Below are 21135 nucleotides of genomic sequence, written 5' to 3'. Positions count from 1 at the left end.
TGTTTTGTTCTCATGCACTAATTTTTGTCTGTTGCGTTTTTCTTTACATGTGTTTTTGATGTTGTCTATTTTTATTCTGACTTTTCGTTTTCGTTTATTTTCCAATGAGTATTTTTGAAATATTTGGTTTTTTGAATGTTTTTCATGCATTTATGGGTTATTCTCGCTTATTATGTTTGTGTATTTTTTTCTCATGCACTAATTTTTCATTTTTACCGGTTCATTGTTTTTGTTAGCGTTCTTTTTGCATATTTTTTATTATTTTTGACATTGCTAATATGTGTATTCCTTAATTTTTTCTTTCTTTGAATGTGTTTTTGTTATGTTTTCTTTGTGTTTTTTTTCCATGCACTTTCCCTTTTACCAATATTGATTTAGCGTTCTTTTTGCATAATTTTTATATTTTTGACGTTGCTAGCTGTTTTACTTAATTGCATTGCATTTTTCAAGTGCTATATTTTGTCTGTTGCGTCGTTTACATGTGTTGTTTGTCTATTTTTTATTCTTAATTTACAATTTTTCAAGTGTATATATTTTGTGTTGCTTTTTTATTCTGACTTTTCGTTTCCGTTTATTTTTCAATGAGTATTTTTGAAATATTTAGTTTTTTGAATGTTTTTCATGCATTTATGGGTTATTCTCGCTTACTATGTTTGTGTGTTTTTTTCTCATGCACTAATTTTTCATTTTTACCGATTCATTGTTTTTGTTAGCGTTCTTTTTGCATATTTTTTATTATTTTTGACATTGCTAGTATGTGTATTCCTTAATTTTTTCTTTCTTTGAATGTGTTTTTGTTTTGTTTTCTTTGTGTTTTTTTTCCATGCACTTTCCCTTTTACCAATATTGTTTTAGCGTTCTTTTTGCATATTTTTTATATTTTTGACGTTGCTAGCTATTTTACTTATTTTACTTAATTGCATTGCATTTTTCAAGTGCTATATTTTGTCTGTTGCGTTGCTTACATGCGTTGTTTGTCTATTTTTTATTCTTAATTTAGCATTTTTCAAGTGTATATATTTTGTGTGTTGCGTTTTTCTTTACATGTGTTTTCGATGTTGTCTATTTTTATTCTGATTTTTCGTTTCGTTTATTTTCAGTGCTATATTTTGTCTGTTGCGTTGCTTACATGTGTTGTTTGTCTATTTTTTATTCTTAATTTAGCATTTTTCAAGTGTATATATTTTGTGTGTTGCGTTTTTCTTTACATGTGTTTTCGATGTTGTCTATTTTTATTCTGATTTTTCGTTTCGTTTATTTTCTAAGGAGTATTTTTGAAATATTTGGTTTTCCAATGTTTTTCGCATTTATGGGTTATTCTCGCTTCATTATATTTGTGCTTTTAATTTTGTTTGTTTTTTCTTTGAATGTTTCATGGATTTGGAGTTATTTCCTTTTGTTCTGTTTTGTTTGTGTTTGTTTTTCCCATGCATTTTCCCTTTTTACCGATTTATTGTTTTAGCGTTCTTTTTGTATATTTTATTATTTTTGACATTGCTTTCAAGTGTTATTTTTTGTTTGTTGCGTTTTACATGTGTTTTCGTTTTTGTCAATTTTTTTATTCTTAGAAGTGTATATTTTGTCTGTTGCATTTTTCTTTACATGTGTTTTCGATGTTGTCTATTCTGACTTTTTGTTTTGTTGTCTTTTGTTTGGCATAAAAGTTTGAATTGAGCATTTTGAAATAATGTTCTTGTGTAATTTTCTCTTTGCTATTTTGTTTCAATATATGCCTGCCTCTTTATTTTTGTGTAGTTATTTTATCTGCTGTGTGTATTTTCGCTATTTATTCTGATTTTTTATTTTTAAGAATTTTTTTTTTTTACAATTTGTTTTCCCAAATTTATACAATGAAATTGAACCGTGGGCGGACGGTTGCTGCACAGGTTGCGGGGGCTGCTGAGGATTGTTGGTGTCGAGGGTTCTCTTATAACAACATAGGGCGGCGTTCGAAGCAGAAGCATGGGCGGTTGAAAGCACACCAAGACTCTCGAATGCGACTGGATGAACCATTCAGCGGGCACCGGACAACCAAGTTAGCGAGGGGAACATCATTGAGAGATGCCGCAAGGAGGCAGCGAGGATACCAGAACGAAGGCAAGACGGCTGCGGACAAACTGGCGATGAAGGCGCTTTCCCATTGATATCGTATCCTCACCGAGCCTCCTAGTGAAGAATTAACCAAATAGGATGCTGCTGCCAGGTGAACTTGGCATGGACCTTTGAACTTTGGGGTTCCGGCCTAAATACAATGCCCCTCATTAATTATATAATAATTATATATGGCCAAACCCCCCAAAAAACCCCCCACTCATGTAAATCTATACTATATATAAAAACAAAATCCTGAAATTTTAACTTCTCGCCCAATTCCTAAAAAATCTCTCTTCCTAATAAAATATACTGATTTATATTTTCCCATTCGTACAATAATTCTGCGCTAAAATTCTATTCTAATATTATAAAATAGTGTAATACAATTTATGCTATATATAAAAACAAAATCCTGAAATTTTAACTTCCCTCCCAATTCCTAAAAAATCTCTTTTCCTAATAAAATATAGTGATTTATATTTTCCCATTCGTACAATAATTCTGCGCTAAAATTCTATTCTAATATTATAAAATAGTGTAATACAATTTATACTATATATAAAAACAAAATCCTGAAATTTTAACTTCCCTCCCAATTCCTAAAAAATCTCTCTTCCTAATAAAATATATTAATTTCTACTTTCCCATTCGTACAATAATTCTGCGTAAAAATTCTATTTTAATATTATAAAATAGTGTAATATAATCTATCTATACTATATATAAAAACAAAATCCTGAAATTTTAACTTCCCGCCCAATTCCTAAAAAATCTCTCTTCCTAATAAAATTTATTGATTTCTACTTTTCCATTCGTACAATAATTCTGTGTTAAAATTCTATATTAATATTATAAAATAGTGTAATACAATCTAGACTATATATAAAAACAAAATCCTGAAATTTTAACTTTTCGCCCAATTCCTAAAAAATCTCTCTTCCTAATAAAATATATTGAATGTTCGTTAATGTTTGTTAATGTTCGTGAACATGTTCTCAAACGTGTTCGTTAACATTAACGAACACGTTGACAAACATGTTCATTAACAAGCACGTTCACAAACATATTTATTTACGTTCATGAACACTTAATAAACAAACACCTGCACATGTTCATGATCACAATTCGTTCGTGAACAATAAATAATCTACGTTCACGAACAATAATCAAACAAAAACACGACTACATAACTAATATAATATAATATAATATAATATATATGGCTGTGAACATGTTCGCGAACATTATTAAACGAACACAAACGAACTTGTTTACGAACATTATTAAACGAATATAAACGAGCTTGTTCACGATCTCTTAACAAACGAGCCTAGAACTGTTCAAGCTCTGTTCGTTTATTAACCGAGCTCTAAATTTTGTTTGTTAATGTTCGTTTACCTTAACAAACGAACATAAACGAACGTTTACCGAATACGAACAGAGTAGTTTGTCGAAAGCTCTGTTCGCTAACACCCCTACTCTCACATGTTCTTGATGTTGACTTTTTCTGTGGACCCACGTGAAAATAACCAATGAATGGGTAAGGGATATGGATTTGGAGAGTAATCTTGTGGTGGGAAAAGATGTTGAGGTGGATTGTAATCTTGTAAACATTGAGGGTATTGATCATTAAAAGCATATTGGGGATCTTGGTATTGTTGAGGATATGGATTATGGTATGGAGGTTGGGAATGACAAGGTAAGTCTTGGTAAGATTGTGGTGGGTAAGGATCTTGGAAGTTTGGAGTGTATTGAGAGTATGAGTTTTGGGGTGGAATTGTGGTGGACAAAAATATTGAGATTGAGCATCATAGTAATGGTTAGGAGGTGGGGGTTGAGTTGTGCAAGGATCTCCATATCCATCATGTTGGTTACCCCCATAAGATTGAGAATCATAATATCCTCCTTGGAATGCATACTCATCCATGGTGAAAGTTCTTGATTGAGTGGTAAAAGCTCCCCCTTTTGAATCTAGAGCGTATGCAAAGTATGGATCTTTCAACCAAAACTCAAACAAGGTAAAACAATTACCTCTTTAAACAATAAAAACAAACAAAAAGAAAGAAAAAGCTTAGTCTCCTAAGATTCCCTAAACTCCAATGCTAGTAAAACAAGCAATCACATAGAACCACCAAATTGCCAATCCCCGGCAACGGCGCCAATTTTTGATGTTGCAAAAATGAGATGTGAGCTCGGGTGTGTTATGTCGTCCTTAGGGGATTGGGGGATGTGGCACGCAATATGCAATCACAATAAACTATGCACTAGCATAAGGAAATCAACAAGAAGCTAAGCAAACTACAAGTTTAAGGAAAAGATAAGACTAGCACATATACACAAAGATAAACACAAAATAAAGAAATAGGACTCAAGCTAGGGAGCATTATCTTCTAGATGCATAGCACAACCTAAGGATTGGGGAAAATCACACAACCAAAGAATAGAGGGGATGCACGTAATAATCCTAGTCTATAAGTCACTCACGTGAGCAAATTAACAAGGATTAGAACAAGGAATTGCCCCACTCTCGTGGTGAATCAACTCCAAGTTCTTCAAGAACACAAAGCATCTAAAACCCCCAATTTCCCCTATTTTCGTAGGAAGAAATCGGGTTATGCAAGGGGTGGCTTGAATTCATCACCCAACTCTTGTTGAGGCAAAGAATCCTCCAAAAACAAGCTAATGAATGTGTACATCAAACATTAACAAGATATAAACACAACACCTTCACAAACACATGAACCCTAGGTTGGAGTTCTTCCCCTTTTTTGCAATAATCACAAATCAAGCATCAAGATAGATAATACAACCCTAACTCAAGTCCATAAACTAACTACTCATGATTAAATAGCATAAAGAACACAAAAGCATAAGTAACAAGCATAAATCTTGCAAAAGAAAGAGATAAAAGGAAGGAAAACTTCTCTATTGAAAATGGATGGTGAAATCTTGAAATGTTGGAATCCAAGCTTCAAATCCAAGATTACAAGCTTCAAAAGTGTTAAGAAACATAAATCTAAGTCTAATCTAACCTAAAAATATGAAAGGAAGTGAAAGGAAATGTCTAGGGTTGGAACAAGGTCCAAAACCAAGTTGAAATGACACAAAAACGCGCCTAAATAGAGCAGAGCAGATTGGGACGCCCTCAGGGATGGGCGTACGCCAGGGGTACGATTTTTGGTACATTTCCAGTGAAAACTGGATCAGGGATGACATTGTAATTTTCGCTCATTTCGGACACTGTTCGGTTTTTTGACCATATCTCGGCCTAGAAATGTCCAAATGGAGTGACTCTTGCACTATTGGAAATCCAACTTAAAGGGCTACAACTTTGTTGAAGACCATAAGTGCCAATAAAATGGTTTTAGATGAGAAAAATAGCCTAGAAGTCAAGACAAGTGCACAGAATTCTGTTTCCAGCAGCCTCGTACGCCCTGCTGTAGCCATGAATCTATGATTGGGGGAGATAGAGTGACTAGTTTTTGTTCCATTTTAGGATGCCGCGGCATTAACCTGAAGTTCGATTGTTTGGAATGTTCAAGTTGATTTATATTTTCAATAACCATTAATCATAGAGAATTAATGAGAGAAGGTCATTTATATTCTTCTCAGGTTGTATAACTTATAAAGCAGGATAAGAAACCACAACATTTAACTACTTACCCCAATCCTTCTCAACCTCAAGCTAGGGATTCTCTGTTGTAGTTGGTCAGTACAGTTTAGTGCTGGTTCCAAATGTAATGGTTGGTTGAATGATGGCCGATCAAACTTCTTACACTAGCAACGTTCAACCTCCTTGTCTAGATATTAAACCTCTGTGACAAGAAGTGATCGTGACCTACAATACTTGAATTTCAGGTTAGCAAAAGTGCATAATGCACTATAACCCCATCACAAAGTATTATGACAAAATAAATAAATTTGTAAGAGAATACAAATAGAGAAGTTAATCATGAAGAGGAACAGTGTATACACAATTCTCTTGGGCCAATTAATCAATTACTTTACCAGTCAGAAGGGTGGGTAATTTCTTTCTTTACATTGTAGTTTATTGCTTTATCTCTTCATGAGTCCACTTTGCCTTTCACTTTTCCTCTTTGTTGAGCTTTATTTTCAGCAAATGCATTCATTCATCTCTGAAATGGGAAAAAAAAAAATTACAGTGTACTCAATTAAAAGATAACCACACAAGAGAGAGCAACTCACAAAATGGAACAAACTAGTGACTCTGTCTCCCCCAATTGTAGTTTATTGCTTTATCTCTTCATGAGTCCACTTTGCCTTTCACTTTTCCTCTTTGTTGAGCTTTATTTTCAGCAAATGCATTCATTCATCTCTGAAATGGGAAAAAAAAAATTACAGTGTACTCAATTAAAAGATAACCACACAAGAGAGAGCAACTCCCAAAATGGAACAAACTAGTGACTCTGTCTCCCTCAATCATAGATTCATGGCTGCAACATTTTTACCCTCCAAATCCTACTTTAGGGTGCCGGCATTAACCTGAAATTCCATTGTCTGGAATGTTCGAGTTGATTTTTATTTTCAATAATAACCAATGGTAATTAATAGAGCAACCGAACAAAGAATCTGGCACTCTGCAATAAACATCAAAGATTACTGCCATGATCCTACCGAAGAGAAGTTCAAATTCATTAATCAAAGAGCACCAATAAGAGAAGGTCATTTACCTGTTAATTTCCTATTAGTTTCACTGTTCAATTCTTCAAGTTCTTTATTTTCCACCTTCCACTTAGCCTTTAATACAACCTGATCAATTATATAAAGCAAAACATCATATACAAATACACAATCTGCATTTAAGAAAACACGTATTTAAACCTATTCCACTGCCCTTTCTTTCCCAGCCCAAAACAAAACAAACACAGAAAAAATAATAACTTATAAAGAGGGATAAGAAACCACAACATTTACCTGCTTACTCCAATCCTTCTCAACCACAAGCTAGGGATACTCTATTCTAGTTAGTACAATGTTAGATAAATGAAAACTAAAAATTTAAATTAATGCATGGTAAAAAGCAAGACATTCAGGAACACATTCAAAGAAAAACACAATGGACAAAACAAGTCACAAACATAACAAATCGAAAATAGCACAAAAATGCAAAGAGAACATAAAGAGAAAGAACCAAAAACTACACAAGAAACATACAAAATACGTCGAAAGCACTCCATTGAAAATAAAAAGTATTTAAAAAATATAAGTGTATGGAATGTTCATGTTGATGATTATTATTATTTACAATAACAACCAATGGTAATTAATAGAATCTAGCCTTATACAACAAACATCAAAGATTATTATCATGATCTTCTTACCGAATAGAAGTTCAAATTCATTAATCATAGAGAATTAATGAGAGAAGGTCATTTACCTATTGTATTCTATATCAGATTGTAATTCCTCAAGCTCTCTATACCCCCCACTTAACCTTCACTTCAACCTGATCAATTATGTAAGTAAAGCAAAACATCATATACAAATACACAATCAATTGGATTGAACACCTCTTAAGTGACCTATTCCACTACCACTTCTTCCCGGTCCAAAACAAAACAAACACAGAAAAAATAATAACTGATAAAGGGAGATAAAAAAACCGAAAAACATACCTGCTTACTCCAATCCTTCTCAACCTTCGCTTTATTCCAAACAATGCTTGATGTGAATATCCCCAAGCTAGGGATATACTCTGTTCTAGTCGATAAATTGTTAGATAAATGAAATTGAAATCCCAAATAAGCTAATGGAGTATTCTATTTATATTGGAAGAGCAAAATGTTCAAAAGCATTTAAAAAGCCGATGTGATACCATGTGATTAGGTGCTCAGGTCAACCCTGTTACATGGTGGTTGCTAGTGTGATGGTTGAGATCTAACTTCTTACACTAACAGTGTTCAACCTCCATGTGGATATTAAACCTCTGTGAAAAGAGTGATTGAGAACAAACCTACACAATACTTCAATTTTCAGGTTAGTAAAACTGTAAAAGTGCAATATAACCCCATCACGGAGTATTAAGACAATACAAATATAGAAGAAACTAATCATTTTTACCCTCCAAATGCTACTTTAGCCTTTAATACAACCTGATCAATTATATAAAGCAAACATCATATACAAATATGCAATCAACTGGATTTAAGAAAACACCTATAAAGCTGGATAAGAAACCACAACATTTAACTGCTTACCCCAATCCTAATCCACTGCCCCTTCTTTCCCAGCCCAAAACAAAACAAACACACAAAAATAATAACTTATAAAGCTGGATAAGAAACCACAACATTTAACTGCTTACCCCAATCCTTCTCAACCTCAAGCTAGGGATTCTCTGTTGTAGTTGGTCAGTACAGTTTAGTGCTGGTTCCAAATGTAATGGTTGGTTGAATGATGGCCGATCTAACTTCTTACACTAGCAACGTTCAACCTCCTTGTCTAGATATTAAACCTCTGTGACAAGAAGTGATCAAGAACAGACCTACAATACTTGAATTTTCAGGTTAGAAAAAGTGCACAATGCACTATAACCCCATCGCGAAGTATTATGAAAAAATAAATAAATTTGTAAGAGAATACAAATAGAGAAGTTAATCATGAAGAGGAATAGTGTACAGGGGCAATTAATCAATTACTTTACCAGTCAGAAGATTGGGTAATTTCTTTCTTTACATTGTAGTTTATTGCTTTATCTCTTCATGAGTCCACTTTGCCTTTCACTTTTCCTCTTTGTTGAAGCTTTATTTTCAGCAAATGCATTCATTCGTCTCTGAAATGGGGGGGAAAAAAATTGCAGTGTACTCAATTAAAAGATAACTACACAAGAGAGGACAACTCACTTATACTCAATTATTACCTACCACTTATACCTTCACTTCAACCTCAAGCTCTCGATTATTACCTACCACTGTTAGATTTCAGGTTATACCTTCACTTCAACCTGATCAATTATGTATGTAAAGCATAACAACAAATACAAATACACAATCAATTGGATTGAACAAAACACCTCTTAAGTGAGACACAATCAATTGGATTGAACAAAACACCTCTTAAGTGAGACCTATTCCACTAACCCTTCTTACCGGTCGAAAACGAAAACAAAAACAAACACAAAAAATAATAATAACTTATAGAGGGAGATACGAAACCGAAAAATTTACCTGCTTACTCCAATCCTTCTCAACCTTCCCTTATTCCAAACAATGCTTGATGTGAATATCTTCGAGCAAGGGATATACTCTGTTCTAGTCGGTAAATTGTTAGATAAATGAAATTGAAATCCCTAATAAAGCTAATGGAGTATTCTATTTATATTGAAAGAGTGCGGAGCAACATATTCAAAAGCATTTAAAAAGCAGATGTGATACCTTGTGGTTAGGTGGCTCAGGTAAGCCTTGTTACGTGGTGGTTGCTAGTGTGATGGTTGATGGCAGATCTAACTTCTTACACTAACAGTGTTCGACCTCCATGTAGATATTAAACCTCTATGAAAAGAGTGATCGAGAACAGACCTACACAATACTTGAATTTTCAGGTTAGTAAAACTGTAAAGGTACACTATAACCCCATCACGGAGTATTAAGAGAATACAAATATAGAAGAAACTAATCATTTTTACCCTCCAAATGCTACTTTAGCCTTTAATGCAACCTGATCAATTATATAAAGCAGAACATCAAATACAAATATGCAATCAACTGGATTTAAGAAAACACCTATTTAAGTGACCTATTCCACTGCCCCTTCTTTCCCAGCCCAAAACAAAACAAACACACAAAAATAATAACTTATAAAGCAGGATAAGAAACCACAACATTTAACTGCTTACCCCAATCCTTCACAACCTCAAGCTAGGGATTCTCTGTTGTAGTTGGTCAGTACAGTTTAGTGCTGGTTCCAAATGTAATGGTTGGTTGAATGAATGGTCTGTTCTCGATCACTTCTTGTCACAGAGGTTTAATATCTAGACCGAGGTTGAACGTTGTTAGTGTAAGAAGTTAGATTGGCCATCATTCAACCAACCATCACATTAGGAACCAGCACTAAACTGTACTGACCAACTACAACAGAGAATCCCTAGCTTGAGGTTGAGAAGGATTGGGGTAAGCAGTTAAATGTTGTGGTTTCTTATCCTGCTTTATAAGTTACTATTTTTCGGTCACTTAAATAGGTGTTTTCTTAAATCCAGTTGATTGCATATTTGTATATGATATTCTGCTTTATATAGTTGATCAGGTTGTATTAAAGGCTAATGTTGGATTTCGAGGGTAAAAATGTTGCGGCCATTAAGCTATCTATGGTTGGGGGAGGCAGAGTCACTGGTTTGTTCTATTGTGAGTTGCTCTCTCGTGTGGTCAAGTGAAAGATAAAGTGGACTCATTGAAAGATGAAGCCATAAACTGCAGTATAAAGAAAGAAATTACCCACAGGTAAATTAATTGATTAATTGCCCCAGAGAATGCCTATACACTGTTCCTCATCATGATTAGTTTCTTCTATATTTGTATTCTCTTAATACTCCGTGATGGGGGTTATAGTGCACTTTTACAGTTTTACTAACCTGAAAATTCAAGTATTGTGTAGGTCTGTTCTCGATCACTCTTTTCACAGAGGTTTAATATCTACATGGAGGTTGAACACTGTTAGTGTAAGAAGTTAGATCTGCCATCAACCATCACACTGGCAACCACCACATAACTGGGCTCTGACCTGAGCACCTAACCACAAGGTATCACATTGGCTTTTTAAATGCTTTTGAACATGTTGCTCCGCACTCTTCCAATATAAATAGAATACTCCATATGCTTTATTAGGGATTTCAATTTCATTTATCCAACAATTTACCGACTAGAACAGAGTATATCCCTAGCTCGAGGATATTTACATCAAGCATTGTTTGGAATAAGGGAAGGTTGAGAAGGATTGGAGTAAGCAGGTAAATTTTTCGGTTTCTTATCTTTATAAGTTATTATTTTTTCTGTGTTTGTGTTTTTTTTTTTGGACCGGGAAGAAGTGGTAGTGGAATTGGTCAGTTAAGAGGTGTTTTGTTCAATCCAATTGATTATTGTGTATTTGTATAAAATTTTATGCTTTGCATACATAATTGATCAGGTTGAAGTGAAGGTTTAAGTGGTAGGTAAAAATAGAAACTGATAAGAATATAATAGGTAAATGACCTTCTCTCATTAATTATCTATGATTAATGGTTATTGAAAATAAAAATCAACTTGAACATTCCAGACAATGGAATTTCAGGTTAATGCCGCGGCACCCTAAAGTAGGATTTGGAGGGTAAAAATGTTGCGTCCATGTATCTATGATTGGGGGGAGATAGACTTATAGAGTCACTAGTTTGTTCCATTTTGTGAGTAGCTCTCTCTTGTGTGGTTATCTTTTAATTGAGTACACTGTAATTTTTTTTCTCCCCATTTCAGAGACGAATGCATGCATTTGCTGAAAATAAAGATTCAACAAAGAGGAAAAGTGAAAGGCAAAGTGGACTCATGAAGAGATAAAGCAACAAACTACAATGTAAAGAAAGAAATTACCCACCATCTGACTGGTAAAGTAATTGATTAATTGCCCCTATACACTGTTCCTCTTCATGATTAACTTCTCTATTTGTATTCTCTTACAAGTTTATTTATTTTTTCATAAATACTTCGCGATGGGGTTATAGTGCATTGTGCACTTTTTCGAACCTGAAAATTCAAGTATTGTAGGTCTGTTCTCGATCACTTCTTTTCACAGAGGTTTAATATCTAGACAAGGAGGTTGAACGTTGCTAGTGTAAGAAGTTAGGTCGGCCATCATTCAACCAACCATTACATTTGGAACCAGCACTAAACTGTACTGACCAACTACAACAGAGAATCCCTAGCTTGAGGTTGAGAAGGATTGGGGTAAGCAGTTAAATGCTGTGGTTTCTTATCCTGCTTTATAAGTTATTATTTTTGTGTGTTTGTTTTGTTTTGGGCTGGGAAAGAAGGGGCAGTGGAATAGGTCACTTAAATAGGTGTTTTCTTAAATCCAGTTGATTGCATATTTGTATATGATATTTGCTTTATATAATTGATCATGTTGTATTAAAGGCTAAAGTAGCATTTGGAGGGTAAAAATGATTAGTTTCTTCTATATTTGTATTGTCTTAATACTCCGTGATGGGGTTATATTGCACTTTTACAGTTTTACTAAGTTATTATTTTTGTGTGTTTGTTTTGTTTTGGGCTGGGAAAGAAGGGGCAGTGGAATAGGTCACTTAAATAGGTGTTTTCTTAAATCCAGTTGATTGCATATTTGTATATGATATTTGCTTTATATAATTGATCATGTTGTATTAAAGGCTAAAGTAGCATTTGGAGGGTAAAAATGATTAGTTTCTTCTATATTTGTATTGTCTTAATACTCCGTGATGGGGTTATATTGCACTTTTACAGTTTTACTAACCTGAAAATTGAAGTATTGTGTAGGTTTGTTCTCGATCACTCTTTTCACAGAGGTTTAATATCCACATGGAGGTTGAAACACTCTTAGTGTAAGAAGTTAGATCTCAACAATCACACTAGCAACCACCACGTAACAGGGCTGACCTGAGCACCTAACCACATGGTATCACATCGGCTTTTTAAATGCTTTTGAACATTTTGCTCCGCACTCTTCCAATATAAATAGAATACTCCATTAGCTTATTTGGGATTTCAATTTCATTTATCTAACAATTTACCGACTAGAACAGAGTATATTCCTAGCTTGGGGATATTCACATCAAGCATTGTTTGGAATAAGCGAAGGTTGAGAAGGATTGGAGTAAGCAGGTATGTTTTTCGGTATTTTATCTCCCTTTATAAGTTATTATTTTTTCTGTGTTTGTTTTGTTTTGGACCGGGAAGAAGTGGTAGTGGAATAGGTCACTTAAGAGGTGTGTTCATTCCAATTGATTGTGTATTTGTATATGATGTTTTGCTTTACTTACATAATTGATCAGGTTGAAGTGAAGGTTAAGTGGGGCGTAAAAATAGAGAGCTTGAGGAATTACAATCTGATATAGAATACAACAGGTAAATGTCCTTCTCTCTTTAATTCTCTATGATTAATGAATTTGAACTTCTATTCGGTAAGAAGATCATGGTGTGTTCATTCCAATTGATTGTGTATTTGTATATGATGTTTTGCTTTACTTACATAATTGATCAGGTTGAAGTGAAGGTTAAGTGGGGCGTAAAAATAGAGAGCTTGAGGAATTACAATCTGATATAGAATACAACAGGTAAATGTCCTTCTCTCTTTAATTCTCTATGATTAATGAATTTGAACTTCTATTCGGTAAGAAGATCATGGTAGTGGAATAGGTCAGTTAAGAGGTGTGTTCAATCCAATTGATTGTGTATTTGTATATGATGTTTTGCTTTACTTACATAATTGATCAGGTTGAAGTGAAGGTTAAGTGGGGGGTATAGAGAGCTTGAGGAATTACAATCTGATATAGAATACAATAGGTAAATGACCTTCTCTCATTAATTCTCTATGATTAATGAATTTGAACTTCTATTCGGTAAGAAGATCATGATAATAATCTTTGATGTTTGTTGTATAAGGCTAGATTCTATTAATTACCATTGGTTGTTATTGTAAATAATAATAATCATCAACATGAACATTCCATACACTTATATTTTTTAAATACTTTTTATTTTCAATGGAGTGTTTTTGACGTATTTCGTATGTTTCTTGTGTAGTTTTTGGTTCTTTCTCTTTATGGTTCTCTTTGCATTTTTGTGCTATTTTCGATTTGTTATGTTTGTGACTTGTTTTGTCCATTGTCTTTTTCTTTGAATGTGTTCCTTAATGTCTTGCTTTTTACCATGCATTAGTTTCCCCCTTTTACTGTTCATTTTTTTTTGCATTCTTTCGGCGTATTTTTTGTTTGAATTGTGTAGTTCTATAAATCGTGGGGGGTATAGAGAGCTTGAGGAATTACAATCTGATATAGAATACAATAGGTAAATGACCTTCTCTCATTAATTCTCTATGATTAATGAATTAGAACTTCTATTCGGTAAGAAGATCATGGTAATAATCTTTGATGTTTGTTGTATAAGGCTAGATTCTATTAATTACCATTGGTTGTTATTGTAAATAATAATAATCATCAACATGAACATTCCATACACTTTTATTTTTTAAATACTTTTTATTTTCAATGGAGTGTTTTTGACGTATTTTGTATGTTTCTTGTGTAGTTTTTGGTTCTTTCTCTTTATGGTTCTCTTTGCATTTTTGTGCTATTTTCGATTTGTTATGTTTGTGACTTGTTTTGTCTATTGTCTTTTTCTTTGAATGTGTTCCTTAATGTCTTGCTTTTTACCATGCATTAGTTTCCCCCTTTTACTGTTCATTTTTTTTTTGCATTCTTTCGGCGTATTTTTTGTTTGAATTGTGTAGTTCTATAAATCGTTTTATAATTAAATATTTATATTATATGTTATTTTCAAGTGTTCTTGTGTAGTTTCGTGTTATTTTTACTTTGTTATATTTGTCTGTTGAGTTTTTCTTTGAATGTGTTTTTGAATGTCTTGGAGTTCTTTTCGCTTTGTTATATTTTTGCATTTTTTGTTTTTTCCCATGCATAATCATTTTGTTCGATTGCGTTCTTTTGGCATACTTTTAGTTTGAAATGCGTATTTCCAATGATCATTTTACTAAGAATTTCTATGATGTATTTAGTTATTTTCCTTGGTTTATAGCATTTTTCAAGTGTTCTTGTATAGTTTTTGGTTCTTTCTCTTTATGTTTTTCTTGCATTTTTGTGCTGTTTTAGCTTTGTTATATTTGTGACTTGTTTTTGTCTAATGTGTTTCTGAATGTCTTGGGAGTTCTTTTCGTTTCGTTATATTTGTGTGTTTTTTGTTTGCATTAATTTCCTGCTTTTACTGTTCATTTTGTGTGCGTTTTCCTTTATTTATAGCCCTTTTCAAGTGTTCTTGTGTAGTTTTGGGTGATATTTTTGCTTCATTATCTTTGTCCATGACGTTTTGCTTTGAATGTGTACTTTGTAAGTTATTTTCGCTTCGTTATGTTTTGTGTATTTTTTTTTCATGCATTAATTTCCCTTTTTTTACCGTTCATATTTTTTGTTGTTAGCGTTCTTTTGACGTATTTTTAGTTTGAATTACGCATTTCTAAAGATAATTTTTATTAGGAATAGTGAATTCTTTTATTTTATAAGCACAGTATTTTTGACGTATTTAGTATGTTTTTTTAATTTATAGCATTTTTCAAGTGTTTTTGTGTAGTTTTTGATTCTTTGCATTTTTTGGGTGATTTTCGTTTTGATATATTTGAAGCCTTTTGTTTTTGTCCGTTGTGTTTTTCATTCAATGTGTTCTTGAATTTCTTGGTAGTTCTCTTTATTTTGTTAAAATTTGTGTGTATTTTTTGAATGTGTTCCTGGATGTTTTGGAGTTCTTTTAGTTTGAATTGCGCATTTCTAAAGATAATTTTTATTAGGAATAGTGAATTCTTTTATTTTATAAGCACTAAAGCACAGTATTTTTGACGTATTTAGTATGTTTTCTTTAATTTATAGCATTTTTCAAGTGTTTTTGTGTAGTTTTTGATTCCTTGCATTTTTTGGGTGATTTTCGTATTGATATATTTGAATCCTTTTGTTTTTGTCTGTTGTGTTTTTCATTCAATGTGTTCTTGAATTTCTTGGGAGTTCTTTTTGTTTTGTTAAAATTTGTGTGTATTTTTTGAATGTGTTCCTGGATGTCTTGGAGTTCTTTATGTTTTATTATTATTATTATTATTTTATTTATTTATATATATATATATATATATATATATATATATATATGTCTTGGAGTTCTTTATGTTTATTATTATTATTATTATTATTATTATTATTATTTTATATATATATATATATATATATATATTTTTTTTTTTTTTTCCAATGTGTTTATTTTTCAAGGAGTATTTTTGAAATATTTAGTTTGTTTCTCTTAATTTATAGCATTTTTTGAGTGTTATTGTGTAGTTTTTGATTTTCTCTTTATGTCTTTCATGTATTTATGGGGTATTCTCGCTTCATTATATTTGTGCTTATGATTTTGTTCGTTCTGTTTTTCTTTGAATGTGTTCCTGGATGTCTTGGAATTCTCTTTGTTTGGATACAAATTTTTTGAATATGTTCCTGGATGTCTCTTTTCGTTTCATTATATTTGTGTTTTTTTTTTCCAATATGTTTATTTTCTAAGGAATATTTTGAAATATTTAGTTTGTTTCTCTTAATTTATTGCATTTTTCAAGTGTTATATTGTATAGTTTTTTATTTTCTCTTTATTTCTTTCATGCATTTATGGGTTATTCTCGCTTCATTATATTTGTGCTTTTGTTTTTGTTCGTTCTGTTTTTCTTTGAATGTGTTCCTGGATGTCTTGGAGTTCTCTTTGTTTGGTTATATTTGTGTGTATTTTTTGAATGTGTTCCCGGATGTCTTGGAGTTCTTTTCGTTTCATTATATTTGTGTTTTTTTTCCAATGTGTTTATTTTTTAAGGAGTACTTTTGAAATATTTAGTATGTTTCTCTTAATTTATAGCATTCTTCGAGTGTGATTTTGTAGTTTTTTATTTTCTCTTTATTTCTTTCATGCATTTATGGGTTATTCTCGCTTCATTATATTTGTGTTTTTGTTTTTGTTCGTTCTGTTTTTCTTTGAATGTATTCCTCGTTTTGTTATATTTGTGTGTTTTTTTCTCATGTATTAATTTTTCCTTTTTACCGTTCATTGTTTTTGTTAGCGTTCTTTTGTCATATTTTTTGTTTGAATTGGGCAAATGTCGTTTTGAAATTCAGTAAATATGTTTTAAAGGTGTTTTCATTAGGAATAGTGAATTCTTTTATTTTCTAAGGATTAATTTCAACGTTGTTCATTGTTTTTGTTAGCGTTCTTTCGGCATATTTTTTGTTTGAATTGGGTAGTTCCAAATATTGTTTTGAAATTCAGTGAATAACTTTTAAAGGTATTTTCATTAGTAAATAAGGAATAATCTTTATTTACTAAGGATTAATTTCGATCTTGTTAGTCTGTTTTTCTTAATTTATAGCACTTTTTGAGTGTTCTTGTGTAATTTTGGTTTATTTTCTTTTCGTTGTTTTTGTCCGGTTAAGTATGATTTGGAGGGTAAAAATGTTGCAGCCATGAATCTATGATTGGGGGAGAACAATCGCTGATTTTTATTCTGTTGTAAGTTGCTCTCTCTCTTGTGTGGTTATCTTTTAATTGAGTACACTGCAATTTTTTTTCCATTTCAGAGACAAATGAATGTATTTGCTGAAAATAAAGCTCAACAAAAGAGGAAAAGTGAAAGGTAAAGTGGACTCATTGAAAGATGAAGCCATAACTGCAGTGTAAAGAAAGAAATTACCCACCTTCTGACAGGTAAAATAATTGAGAATGCCTATAGTGGTTCCTCTTCATGATTAGTTTCTTTTATATTTGTATTCTCTTAATACTCCGTGACGGGGTTATAGTGCAATTTTACAGTTTTACTAACCTCAAAATTCAAGTATTGCAGGCCTTTTCTCAAGTTCACTCTTAGTGTAAGAAGTTAGATCCGCTATCAACCATCACATTAGCAACCACCACGTAACAGGACTGGGCTAGACACCTAACCACAAGGTACCACACCGGCTTTGTGAATGCTTTTTGACATGCTCTCCACTCTTCCAATATAAATAGAATACTTCATTAGAGCTTATTAGGAATTTCAATTTCATTTATCTAACAATTTACCGACTAGAACAGAGTATCCGTAGCTCGAGGATATTCACATCAAGCATTGTTTGGAATAAGGGAAGGTTGAGAAGGATGGGAGTAAGCAGGTAAATTTTTCGATTTCTTATCGCCCTTTCTAAGTTTTTATTTTTTCTGTGTTTGTTTTGTTTTGGACTGGGAATAAGGGGTAGTGGAATAGGTGACTTAACGGGGGTTTTCTTCAATCCAATTGATTGTGTATTTGTAGTGGAATAGGTGACTTAAAGAGGTGTTTTCTTCAATCCAATTGATTGTGTATTTGTATATGATGTTATGCTTTACATCTGTTTTTCTTGTATTTTTGTGCTTGTTATATTTGTTATTTTTGTTTTTGTCCACCGTGTTTTTCTTTGAATGTGTTTATGAATGTTTTGTAGTTCTTTTCATTTCGTTATATTTGTGTGTTTTTTGTTTTTTACCGATGCATTAATTTACCCCTTTTACTGTTCATTTTGTTTTTGTTTGTGTTCTTTCGTCGTATTTTTTGTTTGAATTGTGTAAATACTTTATAATTTTATAATTCTAGGGTTTAGTGAATTTTGTTTGAATTGTGTAAACCCAATGATCACTTTATAATTTTTGTGAATTCATTTATTTACTAAGGAGTATTGATGATGCATTTAGTTGTTCTTCCTAATTTATATCATTTTTATGTGTTTTGTGTAGTTTTCTTGTTCTTTCTTTTTATGTTTTCTCTGCATTTTGTATTATTTTTGCTTTGTTATATTAGTGACTTTTGTTTTTGTCAATTTCGTTTTTTTTTTTTTTTAATGTGTTCCTGAGAATGTCTGGGAGTTCTTTTCATTTCGTTATATTTGTGTGTTTTTTTGTTTTTCTTTTTACATTCATTAATTTCCCCCTTTTACTGCTTATTTTGTTTTTGTTAGCGTTATTTTGACATATTTTTTGTTTGAATTGTGTATTTACAAAGATTGTTTTATAATTCAGTATTTATATTTTTAAATAACTTTGAAAGGTATTTTTGAATTGTAAATTATTTTATTTTCTAAGGATGATTTCCCCCGTATTTAGTGCATTTTTATTTATTATGTGTTGTTGCGTAGTTTTGGGTGATATTTTGCTTTCGATGTGTTTATGAATGTTTTAGAGTTCTTTTCGCTTCATTATATTTGTGTATTTTTGTTTTTTCCCATGCATTAATTTTTCTTTTTACTGTGCACATTTTATTGTTAGTATTCTTTTCGCGTATTTTTAGTTTGAATTGCGTATTTTCAAAGATCATTTTATAATTTAGTACTTTTGGCATATCCATGTGTTCATGTGCAGTTTTTGGTTCTTTCTCTTTATGTTTTCCTTTCATTTTTTGGTTATTTTTGTTTTGATATATTTTTTTTTGTCAATTGTGTTTTTCTTTGAATGTGTTCTTGAATGCCTTGAAGTTCTTTTCGTTTTGTTATATTTGTGTATTCTTTTTTCTTATCCATTAATCCATTAATTTCCATTTATTTTGTTTTTGTTAGCGTTCTTTCGTTTTTTTTTTTGTTTGAATTGTATATATAGATCGTTTTATAATTCAATACGTATATTTATTTTTGATGTATTTAGTATGTTTTCTTTAATTTATAGCATTTTTCAAGTGTTCTTGTGTAGTTTTGAGTTATTTGTGCTTTGTTATATTTGTCCATTGCGTTTTGCTTTGAATGTGTTCCTGAATGTCGGAGTTCTTTTTGCATTTTCTGTTTTTCCCATGCATAAATTCTCTTTTTACCGTTCATTTTGTTTTTTAGCGTTCTTTTGGCACATTTTTACTTTGAATTGTGTATTTCCAATGATCATTTTGTAATTTTACTACTTGTAATTTTTTATAAATAATTTTTAAAGGTATTTTTATTAGGATTAGTGAATTCATTTATTTAATAACGAGTATTTGTGATGTATTTAGTTGTTTTCCTTAATTTATAGCATTTTTCTTGTGTAGTTTTTGGTTCTCTCTCTTTATGTTTTTTCAGCATTTTTGTGCTATTTTGCTTTGTTATATTTGTGACTTTTGTTTTTGTCCATTGCATTTTTCTTTGAATGTGTTCTTGAATGTCTTGGAGTTCTTTTCGTTTTGTTATATTTGTGAGTTTTTTGTTTTTTTTTTTCCATGTGTTAATTTCCCGCTTTTATTATTGTTCATTTTGTTTTTGTTAGGATGTATTTAGTGTGTTTTTCTTTATTTATAGCATTTTTCAAGTGTTCTTATGTAGTTTTGGGTGATATTTTTGCTTCGTTATGTTTGTTCATTACGTTTTGCTTTGAATGTTTTCTTGCATGTTTTTGATTTTTTTTATTTTTTATTTTTGGTTTTGTTATGTTTGTCCATTACAAGTATTTATGATGTATTTAGTTGTTTTCCTTAATTTATAGCATTTTTCAAGTGTTCTTGTGTAGTTTTTGGTTCTCTCTTTATGTTTTTTCTGTCTTTTTGTGCTATTTTTGCTTTGTTATTTTGTGACTTTTGTTTTTGTTCATTGCATTTTTCTTTGAATGTGTTCTTGAATGTCTTGTTATATTTGTGAGTTTTTTGTTTTTTCCATGCATTATTTTCCACCTTTTATTGTTGTCCATTTTGTTTTTGTTAGGATGTATTTAGCGTTATGTTTGTTTTTTCCATGCATTATTTTTCCCCTTTTATTGTTGTCCATTTTGTTTTTGTTAGGATGTATTTAGTACATTTTCTTTTATTTATAGCATTTTTCAAGTGTTCTTGTGTAATTTTGGGTGACATTTTTGCTTCGTTATGTTTGTTTTTTCCATGCATTATTTTCCCCCTTTTATTGTTGTCCATTTTGTTTTTGTTAGGATATATTTAGTGCGTTTTCCTTTATTTATAGCATTTTTCAAGTGTTCTTGTGTAGTTTTGGGGGTGACATTTTTGCTTCGTTATGTTTGTCTATTACGTTTTGCTTTGAATGTGTTCCAGAATGTTTTTTATTTTTTTTTGCTTTGTTATGTTTGTGTATTTTTGTTTTTTTTTTATGCATTAATTTCCCTTTTTACCGTTCATATTTTGTTGTTAGCATTCTTTTGGCGTATTTTTAGTTTGAATTGTGTATTTCTAAAGATCATTTGTATTAGGAATAGTGAATTCTTTTATTTTATAATGAGTATTTTTGACGTGTTTAGTATGTTTTCTTTTTAATTTATAGCATTTTTTCTAAGTGTTCTTGTGTAGTTTTTAGTTATGCATTTT

General features: G+C 31.6%; 4 long non-coding RNA genes across 6 annotated transcripts; 3 read left to right on the top strand and 1 right to left on the bottom strand.

Moving 5' to 3' along the window:
* Window positions 1-6504: 6504 nt before the first annotated feature.
* On the bottom strand, window positions 6505-7537 carry LOC109170545. 2 transcript variants are annotated; one of them, XR_002052460.1, is made up of 3 exons: window positions 7493-7537; window positions 6786-6864; window positions 6505-6612 (listed from the first exon to the last, which is right to left on the bottom strand). It is a non-coding gene; the product is annotated as an uncharacterized LOC109170545 (long non-coding RNA). The 2 variants fall into 2 exon arrangements; XR_002052461.1 differs by lacking the exon at window positions 7493-7537 and adding an exon at window positions 7030-7061.
* A 2820-nt stretch (window positions 7538-10357) lies between these two features.
* Window positions 10358-11638, top strand: LOC109170547. The gene is made up of 4 exons (XR_002052463.1): window positions 10358-10550; window positions 10705-10849; window positions 10978-11056; window positions 11556-11638. It is a non-coding gene; the product is annotated as an uncharacterized LOC109170547 (long non-coding RNA).
* On the top strand, window positions 11630-12928 carry LOC109170544. Of its 2 annotated transcripts, none has more exons than XR_002052459.1 (4): window positions 11630-11683; window positions 11887-12023; window positions 12591-12729; window positions 12857-12928. It is a non-coding gene; the product is annotated as an uncharacterized LOC109170544 (long non-coding RNA). The 2 variants fall into 2 exon arrangements; XR_002052458.1 differs by having other exon boundaries at window positions 11658-11683; window positions 11801-12023.
* Window positions 12929-17449: 4521 nt separating this feature from the next.
* On the top strand, window positions 17450-18212 carry LOC109170546. Its single transcript, XR_002052462.1, has 4 exons — window positions 17450-17564; window positions 17701-17804; window positions 17931-18099; window positions 18156-18212. It is a non-coding gene; the product is annotated as an uncharacterized LOC109170546 (long non-coding RNA).
* Window positions 18213-21135: the final 2923 nt, after the last annotated feature.

This window comes from Ipomoea nil, unplaced genomic scaffold (genome assembly GCF_001879475.1).
Source record: "Ipomoea nil cultivar Tokyo-kokei standard unplaced genomic scaffold, Asagao_1.1 scaffold3321, whole genome shotgun sequence".
Lineage (NCBI taxonomy): Eukaryota > Viridiplantae > Streptophyta > Magnoliopsida > Solanales > Convolvulaceae > Ipomoea > Ipomoea nil.
This window is presented reverse-complemented; position numbering and strand designations above follow the sequence as displayed.